General features: G+C 46.5%; 1 protein-coding gene across 2 annotated transcripts in view; it reads right to left on the bottom strand.

Moving 5' to 3' along the window:
- CLYBL (citramalyl-CoA lyase) overlaps positions 1-12,523 on the bottom strand; it is a 276,475-nt gene that overhangs the window by 7,884 nt on the left and 256,068 nt on the right. The window contains exon 9 of one of the 2 annotated variants that reach the window (XM_045977930.1): positions 3,938-3,956. The exons of the other annotated variant lie outside the window; for it this stretch is intronic. The gene's annotated coding sequence lies outside the window, so the exon portion shown is untranslated. Of the gene's footprint in view, positions 1-3,937; positions 3,957-12,523 lie in introns of those variants that run through there. 2 annotated transcript variants of the gene reach the window in all.

Genomic DNA, 12,523 nt, shown 5'->3' with positions numbered 1-12,523 from the left:
CCTGCAGCCCAGGGTTGGGTGTGCGGAGATTTCAGGCCGAAGGGTCGGAGGGTAATTCGCGTGCACCCCAGCGGATGAATCGGTGGTAAAGCTCTGCTCCGTCATATTTGTACGGAAAATGCAATGTTTGCACAATAAAGCTCTCCAGATTTTTTAAGCCGTAGGAGTGAGGCCAGTTTACAATCAATGATAACAGGTTTCCCGCGCTGCCATTACCACAAATAGTATCTTATTTCAGCAAAATGGTGGCGGTCAGCAGGAGGGCCAACAATGCAGATTTTAATCAGAAAATTTAATTTTATATACAATTCACAGTTTGTGCACGGTGAGAAATGTTTCTCCCTGCGTGAACTTCCAGGACTCGGCTCTGAGCAAAAGGAGTTTCAATTTATGTAACGCCTTTCTCAGCAAACAATGCCCCAAAGCACTTCCTGGTAATGCATGGCTCGTGCTGCTCAGAAAGCTACTGCAGCAGTCTTTCTTAAAATTACCCAGGATATTTATTTGGAGCAATTAAAAGAAGCACTGCGTTCCACACAAATCCGTTTTTAATGCAGACATTAAATCGGCCGCCTTTTCAACGCCGGCTCTCTGCGAGAGCGCCACCGCCTTGCGCGCTCCGCCCAGATCTGCTCCCGTGTAAGGCAACTTTCTGCCTGGGCTCATTGCATTTTCCCGGTTGACTTGCAGACTCTCAGAAGAGAAGTCTATAATGGAAATGTTGACAGGGCCTTTCCGCGAAGGGCCCAGGGTTTGGAGGTGCTGAGTTTCAGGCTGGGCCCAGGCAATGGTGGATGCTGGGGGGACAGGAGGGCCACTCGGCTGTCCCGCAGGTGACCCAGAGATGCCAGTCCTTGATTAATGTGCTGCTCTTGAGCGTGGACTGGGCCTTCAGGGTGCTGGCCTGCTTTCTCTGGAAGGGTGGCAGGACCCACTCCTCTCTGTGAGGGCGCGGGGCTATCACACACATATTTGGTGAGAGCAGGCAAAGACAGTCAGAGGGAGGAGGCAGAGTCAGAGGGAGGAGGCAGAGTCAGAGCGGGGAGGCAGAGGCAGAGGGAGAAGGCCATGGCCAAACTTCTCAGGGCACAGCCTTCCCATCTGCCGAAGGGACAGGAACTCATAATTGAGTCATCCATCCCAAGGGCCAGTGGGAGGAGGTAAGGAGAGCGGCTCCAGAAATGGAGAGTCTTGGGTAAGTCAGCCCCGCATTCAGAGGAGAAGGAGAAGGCGGACACGTGGGACACCATCTGCCTGGTCTTGCCCCTGGTCCCTGCCAGGAGAAGACACCCTCTCCGCTAATGGGAGCAAAGTGCCCCCTCCACTGTACCCTAGTAGGGGCTGTGATGGAGTCTTTGCATGCGCTTTGGGGGTTCTCTCACTCCCCATCCTACATCTCACTCCCCAGCCCACACCTCTTCCCCGATGGTGGAGCCAGTATGACCTCGAGTTCATGGACAGTTAATTCTGTGTTGGGGGGAGGCGGTAACAGTGGCTTAAACAGGAGTACCCCAGCCCTATTTTATGTTACGCTGGGACCCTGGGGCTGAAGTCGTGAAGGGACTGCGCCTGGCTGCTGGGAAGACAGGACTGGGCTTAACAATATGGCATGAGCCAGGTCCTGGGAGCCGACTCCAGCACTGCGCCGGATTGACTTACATGCACTATCACATTTCATCTTTGCAACAGTTGAGACAGCGAGATCCAGTTTTCCCAGGAAGAATCAGGGTCAGGCTCAGAGAAGTTAAGTAACTTGCTTAGCTGAGGCCACAGAGTTAGCCTGTGGACCCACAGGGGAAGGCAGAACAGGACCCATTCCATGAGTGTTTTTTTCAGGAGTGGGGTCTGGCAGGGCATTTTGGGAGCTGGCTTCAGTGGTAGGAGCAGCCCCGCAGCCCGGGGCCGGGGAGCCAGTTCAGTGTACCCAGTGGGAAAAACATCCCTGAGGCCAACCTCAGGTTCAGGCCAGAGATTACAAGAGGCCTTGGTTAGTAGTCCATGCGTGCGGCCCCGTTTGGAAAATAATTTAGAGCCTGAATCTAGATTCAGTTGGAAAGGATGCTAGCAATGTCTGTCCTGGACCAGGAATAAAGGAGTAGTGGTTGTTAGAACGAATTTGCAGTCCTGGTTTAGGTATCTCGGCTTTCAGGATATTTTTCATTCTGCCAAAGGCTTACTATTTTCCACAAGCAGATAGGAATCTCACCTCTCCTTCCCTTCTTAACCTTAGTCCATAGCTTTGGAGTTGCATTTGGTCAAGCGTCTTATCTTGGGGAGAATAATCAGGCATGAGCAAAGAGAGAGCCAAACACAGAGTTCTTAACGAGAGCTTAAAATTCAAAGAATACAGGAAAGACTGATTTCACATATACTTATCGTGGTTCTTGGTATGAGCTTGGCACTATTCTGAGTGTTTTACAGAGATGAACCCGATTACTGCTCACAACAATCCTGTAAGATAGGCCTCAGCAGTGTCCTCATTTTACACGTGGGATGATTAAAGCCCAGAGAGGCTACGCGTCTTGTCTAAGGTCACACAGCTTTGTGAACTCAAGCAGTCTGATGCCAGGGTCTGCATGATGAAATCACAGCACGCAGCCTCTCCGCAGGGTACGTATTTCGGTTTTGCTTTCCGCGTGGTCTTGTGCTTTCCACGCTTCATGCTTGTCCTCTGGACCAGACTGTGAACGTTTGAAGGAAGGAATTAGGTTTTACTGTGTGGGAGCGCCTGAGACAGGAGGAGCTTCAGGAGGAACTAAAGCAGGAATACTGACGACTAGCGGAATGATCTTAGGACTCAGTCACATTGTGTTGGAGTCATTCTCTATCTGTGGGTCTGGCTCCCATCAGCAGAGTGAGCTGCTCAGGGCGGGACCCTGAGTTACACATTTTCATATAGCTAGCATCTCACACAAGACAGAGAACAGCTTTCCTTTGGTTCCCAAATTCATTAACTGATTCCTCGATTCCCTCAGCAAAAATTTATTAAGGGCCAGCACCAGAACGAACGAGTAGCTCCGCCTTCTGTCTCTGTGGTTTCAATTCCTACCTCACAAGAGTGCGTGTAAAAAAAAATGATGTTGCCATTTTGTTGTTGAAATGGGACACATTTGTCTATCACCAAAAACCCACGCGGTTCCTTGTCACTGCAACTTATCATTTCCTTCCTTATCGTAGCATGAGATGAAATAAAGTTGCAGGTCGTTATTTTATTCCAATTTTACTTACCAAAGGCATCGGTTGCCCGTATTAGTCAGATCTAATCCTTACAGTTAAGAGAAAGCCCTTCTGGTGTGGAGCGGATGGAAGAACGATCAGGCTCCCACAATGCAAGGTAGGGTCGTTCCTGCCCCTTTTGTTATATGAAGAGCTTCAAGCATTACTACGTGATGACAGATAGTGCACTTGGCTTCTGGTATTTCTTTGAAGGCCTGCCTGTAGCGTGCTGCTTGGAAGCAGGAATGATTCCACAAATGGCCAGGGAGCCCCCTCCTCTAAACCGCCCTTCACACCAGGCCCAGGTGTGTAAACAGAGCAGATGGGCCCTCCGCCCTGGAAGGCGGCGAGCTGGAGCGGAGTATCAACAGTTTGCAGAATCCCTTCTTCTCTCTCCCCGGCAGTATCTCCAAAATTCCCTCAAACCGTTTTTCTCCTCTGAAACTGCTAATTGCATCAGAGAGCCTTCCTTCTGGAGTAGGAAAAGGGTCTTCCCAAGCCCCCACAGGGAGTGTGTGCCAGAGTGGGGACTGGGTCTTAGGTACTTCCTTGCAAATCTTGGGTGGCGTCCACCGTCCAGCACAGCTAAGCCCGTCCTCCCGCGATGCCAAGTGGTCGCGGTGGCCAAGTCAGAAGGAGCCCCTTGGAAGATCATGCCCAGAGTCTTGTAGCGGGATGTTTCGGGTCACATAAAGACTACCTGCTCGGGCCTCTCCTTCCAGGGTCTTCTTCGTTTGACCCTATATAACCATCAAAAGAAGTTTTCAGTGGATATATATATATATTTTTTAAGATTTTATTTTTAAAGTATCCTCTTCACCCCATGTGGGGCTCGGACTCATGAGCCAGGAATCAAGAGTTGCACGCTCCACCAACTGAGCCAGCCAGGCGCCCCCAAAATTTGATATGTATTTAATGAAAAATTTGGAAATACAAAAATGTAAAAAAGAAGAATCTCATCATCCAAACACAGTTATCATTAACAGTTTGGTATGTTTTCTTCTGATGTGATTTCTTTTTAACATGGTTGTAATTGCATTGTAATCATAATAGCGGCTAACACTCGTTGAGGGCCTCCTATATGCTGGGTCCTGTTCTTTATGTCTTATGTCATTTAAGTTTCCTATCAACCTATGAGGTAGCTACTATTATTACTCCCATTTCACAGGTAATAAAACTGAGGCACAGGGAGGTAGGTACCAGCAGTAGGTAATCAGTGGGAGAGCCAAGCAGTCCATTTCCAGACTCTGCATATGGAGCTTGGCATATGCTTTTTCTACATTTGCGATCACAGAGTTTCCTTGAGATAAATCGCCAGATCTAGATTTAAGAGGTACAAGAAGATGATGGCAAGTCCATTGGTACACACTGCCCAGTATTTTGCAGGTGGGCTGGCACCTGATCACAGGGCCACCACCCGTGAGTGTCGGCCCCAGAGCTTACCACTCATCAAATGATTGATTCATCTGATGGGCAAAACCATATTGCTTTCAGTAGTCCACCTTGCCATGAAAAAGCTTTAATCTTTTTATAAACATTCATTTTTCTGGCTGCCTGCAGCATTCACTGGTAACACACTTGTAGGTTTCCTTCTTTTTAGTTCCTTTTTTTGGTTTCAGGCCTGGAGCTAGGTTCTTGGTTAATCTGCATGTTCATTATAAGGGATAATACAGAGTAGTTAGAACCGAATGGGGGTGGGGGAGGAGAATAAGGAAGGTCTCAACTGCCCACCCTGCTTTCACTCCTGACGGAAACTCCTGGACCATAAAGGACTTAGGGCCATCTCCAGGATTGCCCTCCTAGCCATCACAAACACAGTGATATCACTTACCACAGGCACAATATAGAAGCTCAATAAATACCTTTTGGAGGGGTGAATCAGTGAACTGTTCTCAGTCTGCCAAGCCTTAACCTACCCTCTCCTAGCAACTCTATAGCTTGAATCACTGCACCTCAGTGTTCCCTTTGGTGTTTAAAAAAAAAAAAAAAAAAAAAAAAAAAAAAGGTTTGCGTCTGTGATCCCAGGTCCTGGCCTTATTAGGATCCTAGAGGAGTGGCCAACCAGAGGTCTTTGAGCCCAAGGCAAATAACGGAGATCAAAGCCTCCTGGATCTCTCAGGGAGGTCCTTGCCTGAGAGGACCAAGACCTCAGGTCAAAAAAGACTGGGCTCTCCCCTTCTCTTTGTGACCTGCAAGCTTGCCATCTCTGATGGGAAAAGGGGAGAAGGAGGCAGATTAGGGGGAGTGGGAAAGGTGAAGGAGGTGATGTTCTTGGGGGAGTCTGACGAGGGCAAGTGTTTACAAAATGGCTCAAAGGCCTGCTGAGCCGCTGGCTTCTTACTGTAAGGAGCCCTGGCTCATCGCGGCCTCTCTCGCTCTCTTGGGGCCTTTAGAAGCTCACGCCTGCCTTCGGTGACTGTGGGACACGCTCAGATGAGTTGTTACTTGACACTGTACGATGTAAAATTCAAGTGTTTTGAGATCTTCAGATGACACTGGGACAAATAATGCTTTATGCCTGTACATTTTATTTATTTATTTAAGATTTCATTTATTTATCTGACAGAGAGAGACACAGAGAGAGAGCAAACACAAGCAGGGGGAATGAGAGAGGGAGAAGCGGGCTTCTTGCAGAGCAGGGAGCCCGATGTGGAACTTGAGCCCAGGACCCTGGGATCATGACCTGAGCCGATGGCAGATGCTTAATGACCAAGCCACCCAGGCGCCCTGCCTATATGCTTTAAATGTATGTTAAAAACTACAGAATACTGGGGCGCCTGGGTGGCTCAGTGGGTTAAGCCTCTGCCTTCAGCTCAGGTCATGATCCTGGGGTCCTGGGATTGAGTCCCGCATCGGGCCTTCTGCTTAGTGGGGAGCCTGCTTCCCCCTGCCTCTCTGCCTACTTGTGATCTCTCTCTCTCTGTCAAATAAATAAATAAAATCTTTAAAAATTTTTTTAAAAATTACGGAATATTAGTCGTGAGGTACGATGCTGCCACTGAAGAGGTCGAAGTTTTATTTATTTATTTATTTTTAAAGATTTTATTTATTTATTTGACAGAGAGAGAGATCACAAGTAGGCAGAGAGGCAGGCAGAGAGAGAGGAGGAAGCAGGCTCCCCGCGGAGCAGAGAGCCTGATGCGGGGCTCGATCCCAGGACCCTGAGATCATGACCTGAGCCGAAGGCAGCGGCTTAATCCACTGAGCCACCCAGGCGCCCCAAGAGGTCGAACTTTTAAATAAAACGTCCTGGAGGGTAGCCATCCACAAAAGTGTACCTTATTTAAAAAAATTAAGTGTAAGACATTTTAAGACTATGATTATACCAACCTCTTCGGTGATTCATCAGGGAGGTGAATATGTATAACACGGGAAAGTATGCCACAGGGGAGGAGTCAGTCAACTATCTTATAGTTAATGTGGTCCTAAACAGACTTATGGAAACTTCCTCGTTACTTACTTATAAGTAAGTTTGCTTCTGAAGTTTAGCCTGGCTGGGAGTTCCCAAACTATGTTAACAGCATAATTAGACTTAGATCCCTAATGTAAAAGCCACATTTAATCTTTCAGAGTTTTGCTTGTTTTTCTTTTTAATCTACAAAATGACAGGTCAGACCAGAGTCTGATTTAATGAGTCTCGGTGGGGCCCAGACATCGGTATTTATTAAATGCCCACCAGGTAATTCTCACTGCAGCCAGGGTGGAGAACCGTGGGCCTAGATGATTTCTAAAGTCCTTCCCTGGCACCTAAATGCCATGATTTCTATTATTTTATTTTATTTATTTTTTTAAGATTTTATTTATTTATTTGACACAGAGAGACACAGCAAGAGAGGGAACACAAGCAGGGGGAGTGGGAGAGGGAGAAGCAGGCTTCCCCCACTGAGCAGAGAGCCCCATGCGGGGCTAGATCCCAGCACCCTGGGATCATGACCTGAGCCGAAGGCAGAGACTTAATGACTGAGCCACCCAGGCGCCCCTGATTTCTATAATTTAAAAATTGAAATCAAAGTCTGTAAGAAAGTCAGGTTCATTTCACAGAGCATTCTGTTTAAAAACATCTTCCCCAATTCAGAGATCTCAGAAATCCTAAAATGAAACTTACTTCATAACTGCCCCGGCCCCAGCCCCATGAGGCATTTTGGGCAGATGTTATGAATTTTGGAAAATTTATGTTTGCCCTACATTTCAACATTCCTCAATGAGTTTTAAGGCAATTACCAAAAAAATAAAAAATAAAAAAAAACCTGAAAAATTATTTTTCACCTTTGAGAGTCAAGATGTGGTCAAAGTTTTTGATTTGGAAATCAGAAGGATCCAATGAAATGTTTATGGATTAAGATAGAGGAGAAATGAAGATATTGAATCTTTGCTGTTAGCTTGGGATGACAACTCCCTGTGCGTGAATGTGTGTTCGCACATGAGCCTCTGCGGGGATCAGGGAGGAGCAGTTGATGTTGGGGGGGTGGGGGGGGAGGAGAATCTCATAGACCCTGAAAGGACAGATGGTGGCAGACTGTAGCCATGGGGCCAGCATGCTTCTAATTTCAAGGCAATGTCCACCTAGGAACCATTCTTACTCAAGAATACGTTCCCAGAACCATCAAGTTTTTGAAATGCCGTTCAGCTGGAGATGGTTTTTATTTTGTTGTTATAAAGCCCAGGCACTCACACTAAGGGCTCAAATAACCACATCCTTACTTGTCTACTTACAAGTGTATCTGAAGCAAAGAGGCTTGAGACCTCTCCATGAATAAGTCAGGAAACAGATAGATCCGAGTTTGGTATTTAGATTAGAAATACCAGTGAAAAGAAGGAACATTACCATCAGAAATGTGCATTTCTAAAGATTCATTTGAAAGTTTTGAAAAAAAGTAAAGCTCACGCCCTGGGGCTTCTGGGAGTATGTACAAAATACAATAATTAAATTAAGTCCAGCAGTTAAAATTCCTCATAAAAAGAAAAAGCTGGAACGCTTCCCAATGGGGAATGCTTGACTTAAAAGAAAGGTTTTACTCTGTGGCCTGGAGGTCAACAAACTGGGACTCTGTGGGAATGTATAAAATTTCTTAAAGGGTTCTTCGGTCTTTGTTTTGTTGAAAGAAAATAAAAGAGTAAAAAGGGACAAGTTTTGAAAATTCAAAAAAATGAAGGTGCAGTCCTAAAATCATCATGATTTTTATAAATGCAGCACCAGAGGCCATGAAAACATGCTCTTTTCTGAGTACTAATCTAACACATATGCTCTTTGAGAAGGAAGGAAAAAGACCAGTGCATCTGTCTGAACAAACCATTTTAAAATGTGCTCATTTCCAGAGGCTGTGCGTGCAAATTCATGGCCCGTTCATTTGCAACTTATTTTGGAAATAGTTACCTTAAATATTCTCATAAATATACTTCACAATTTAAAATTCCTTAGATGACACAAAGACTCATTGATTTTTTTTTTAAGGTTTTTAGAAAGCAAAGTTGTAAAAACTTATTTTGGGGGGGTCACATCCTTAGTTGTCTAAAATGGAATGTTTATCATAATTTGAAAATATCTGTTTTTCTAAATAATCACTTACTGCTACCTCTCTGGTAACGTTCCCCTCCCCACCCCCAAAAGGAATACAGTTAAGAACACAATGAAAATAAAATTGAACTTGTTACTTGTAACTTGTTCTTAAACTTTGTTACTTGTAAGTATCATGAATTTCAGGCTGCATACTCAATTTCTACTAAAACACAAAGAACCAGTAATACGGGATCCTCCCCTTTACTGCTTAAATAGAATCTGAATGTTGCCTTTGCATTAGGACAGCAAGGTCAAATGCAGGACATTAGGAGTAGTAGTTTTGGCAGCAATATTTAATTTGCTGAATAATTAGCAGCCTCATTGGCATTTCTACTTTGATTCCCAAAGTACAATATTAGCTGTCCGGTGCACTCGGGCTCTCTGCAGTAAAATGGGCTAATAAACTTCCGGTGCCAAGTTCACAGTAAATGAAGGACTGCGGAGCATCCTGCAAGCAGCTCATGATTTAAGATGCTAGACTGACTTCCAAAACATGGACGCAGAATTGGAAAAAAATTTTTTTACCCCATTTTGTTTGCTTTCCGACATTTGTTGGTTTTGCATTTGGAATGGCAAGGGGAAGGAGGAAAGTAAGACTATAAGGAAAAGGGAAGCGGAAGCAGACCAGCAGCAGACACAGGGACAAGAGAGGAGAGATGGGACAGAGAATGAAGGCCACAGACAGGGGCCGAAGCAGGGCGGCTGGAGCCCAGAGGAGGCCCCGAGAGGCTAGGATAGCTCGGGGAGTGCACCCTCTGTCCTTGACAGCTACAGCCTGCTCCTTCATCCCTCCACTGGGATTCCTTTCTTTAGACCACCCAAGACATTCACCAGCCACGTAGACCAGTCCTCAGTGGGCAGTCCCGCAAAATGTTAGGTCTAGGGGTGACCCAGGGCCTCCAGGAGCCAGGGGGCCATGCAAGCCTGCTTCAAGGTGGCATTTGCCTGGTGGCGGAGCTTCCTGACTTCGCTGTTGATTAGTTGTTTCAGTTGCGATGAGCTCAAGTACCTTTGCTACGTTAGGCACTGTTCTGAGGGAGGCCCTTATTGAAAAAGAGGCTTCAGGGGCCCTTGGCTGGCTCTGTCGAAGGAACGTGTGACTCTTGATCTTGGGGTTGTGAGTTCAAGCCCCACATTGGGTGTGGAGCCTACCCCCTCCCCCCCCAAAAAAAGAAAAAGAGGTTTCAGCTACTTTCTCATTGTTTCAGAAAACTTATTTGGAGTTCCTTAGTGGGGAACTTAATGTAAAACCAGAAATCTGAGGAGTTCTTGGATGTGGAGCTGTGCAGTTCGTGGTTTAATTTCGAGACATTCGTTGTAGGCTTGGTTTTGCCAGCTGTGTGACCTTGAGCAAGTCCACTGAACGGCCAATATTTGCACAACTCCAGGACGCACGCTCACATTGTTATTTTTTCTATGTGAACGGAGCCCCCTTCAGCCAGGAATCGGTACTGCATAATCTTCCGGAGCTTCGGTGTCCTCTATGATATAAGGGTGGTTGGACGGAATGGTAACACGAATTTGTAGTCAGAACAGCTCTAGAGTGAGAGAAATTGCCTTGGTCCAGGAATGGGTCTAGGAGGTTCTGAACAACAACAACAACAACAACAACAACAACAACAGAGCAACAAGGTGCCCCTGGAATGTGCGACCATACCCAGCATGTCCGGGGATCTGTCCCAATATGTTCTCCTGTGAGAACATATCCTTGACTGGCCAATAAAAATGAACGAGAAGATGGGCTTCACTTGATAGAAATTCACTTTCCAGCCAGCCTTGCTGTGGGGGGAGGGGGGTGTTCTCGTCCTTAACTGCAGCACAGGTTTGGCCCCTAGAAGGAAATTATTCGAGCTTTCCTGAATGCCTGCTGTGCACCAAACATGATGCTAGTACTTTTTTAAAAAGTAACATATTTATTTATTTGTTTGTCTTTATTTCGTTGACATTCATTCCTTTATAAGATTATGGTTTTAAATCGAGGTAAAATCTACACATCCCCGGAGGCTGGCTGCCTTGAGAAGGTTGGGGCCCTGGGCAGCGGTCTGCAGCTGAGGCCCATGCTGAAGGAGGAGCAGACAGCTGGAGGCTGTCCACTGACCTCACTGTCCCCGGCCTGGCCGGCCGTGCGAGCAAGTGGGGACAGTCCAAGGGGCACCTGGGGGGGGTGCATTTCCCTGCTCACTGCCTCCTCATAGCAACTCATCAAGTTAGGTATTATTATTCTAGTTGAACTGATACTCACAGACAATAAATGCCTCGTCTGAATGTAAAAAAAAACTGGTCATCAGAAAGCCAGGATTAGAACCGAAGTGTCTGATGGAGGAAGGACTGACTGTTCCCGATTGGGATGAACATGCTTGCAGCGAACTCTTGCTGGGGTGAGAGATGAGCAGGGGAGGGAGGTGGAGATGCATGGCATTGTCCAGGATTGAGGACAGCCACACTCTTTGGGGGACACACACACATAATAGCAGCCCTCTGATCAGTGCCATGGAAGGACTGGGGGAGCGTCACCAAGGCATCTGTGGGGGAGTCAGGGGAGACCTCACAGACGTGACCTTCAAGGTATGTCTTGAAGAATGGTTAGTTTGTTGGGTGTGATGGAGAAGAAGGGGTTGCAGCTTATGCAAAGGCTTTGCAGAAGACGGCTGGGAGCTGCAGCCCCTCGTAGCCCGGCTGCACGTTGCCGGAGCCCCTTGGCAGGTGATGAGGCATTGGTGTGGGAATGCCGGTGGGGCTGCCGTGGTGGGAGCTCCCTCAAGCCAGACTGGGAGACTGCATCGCAGAGTCTCTCCCTCTCGGCCCTCCTCTCCCCCGGAAGTTGCTGCATGAATTCCAGTCCCTGGAAACCCACTAGAGGAAACGGGTGTGCTCTTTTCCTCATGTGGGAGTTTGGGTTCTTAACACAGTTTTCTCGGAGAATCTAACCCAGAAATTCATGTTAATTTTTATGTTCTTTCTTCCATGGAGCTCAAAAGAGCCCATATAAAAAAAATAAATAAGCCACATGCCTAGAGTGTGTGGTCTTCTGAAGAAACCCTCCACCACAAGGCCATCTGAAATGGAATGTTCATTTTTTTCTTGATTCTTTTACTGTGTCTGAATAACGAAGGAAACCTATTCATTGTTTCAAAACAAAACAGAACCCAGCCAAACCAACTATGTGGCATTATGTAGACCAAAACAAAAAATCCAGTTTGTCACCAAATTTCTTCCCTTTAGCTAGGTATTTTAACATCACAGTGCAGCGGGTGTTTGGTCTTCTTGTTTTTCACACGATGGAGTGTTCAGTGTATCAACTCTCTCACAACATGTAATGAAGGGAATCTTGAAAATTCCTCCCAGGGCTTAGACTTATCTCTGGGACCACTCTTCCATAGGTTTACGTGTTGCACACACAGTGGGAGAAATTGATTTTGACCAATGGAGAAGTCTAACAGAGTTACAGGACTCCCTCTAGGTCAACAGGCACAGGTGATCCGAGGGTGCGTTTTCTATACTTTTCTGATAAATAGAAAGCTTTGTCTCTGACTTAGTGTTCAGCCTTTAAACCAAAGGAACTTCCTTGGTTCCTGAATAAGAGCTCATACTGGAGAAAGGCACATCCGGTGGGCCAAATTCTGTCCTAAACCAGAGAGCAGCTTTCCACTTTCTTGTGTATGGCTAAAGCGAGAATGGGACAAGACTGAGTGTTTTTGTTCCCTTAGTGAATCTGACAGGCTGTTTACAAACTGCCTTTACTCTTGAGAC

This window comes from Meles meles, chromosome 14 (genome assembly GCF_922984935.1).
Source record: "Meles meles chromosome 14, mMelMel3.1 paternal haplotype, whole genome shotgun sequence".
In the NCBI taxonomy this organism is placed as follows: Eukaryota; Metazoa; Chordata; class Mammalia; order Carnivora; family Mustelidae; genus Meles; species Meles meles.
This window is presented reverse-complemented; position numbering and strand designations above follow the sequence as displayed.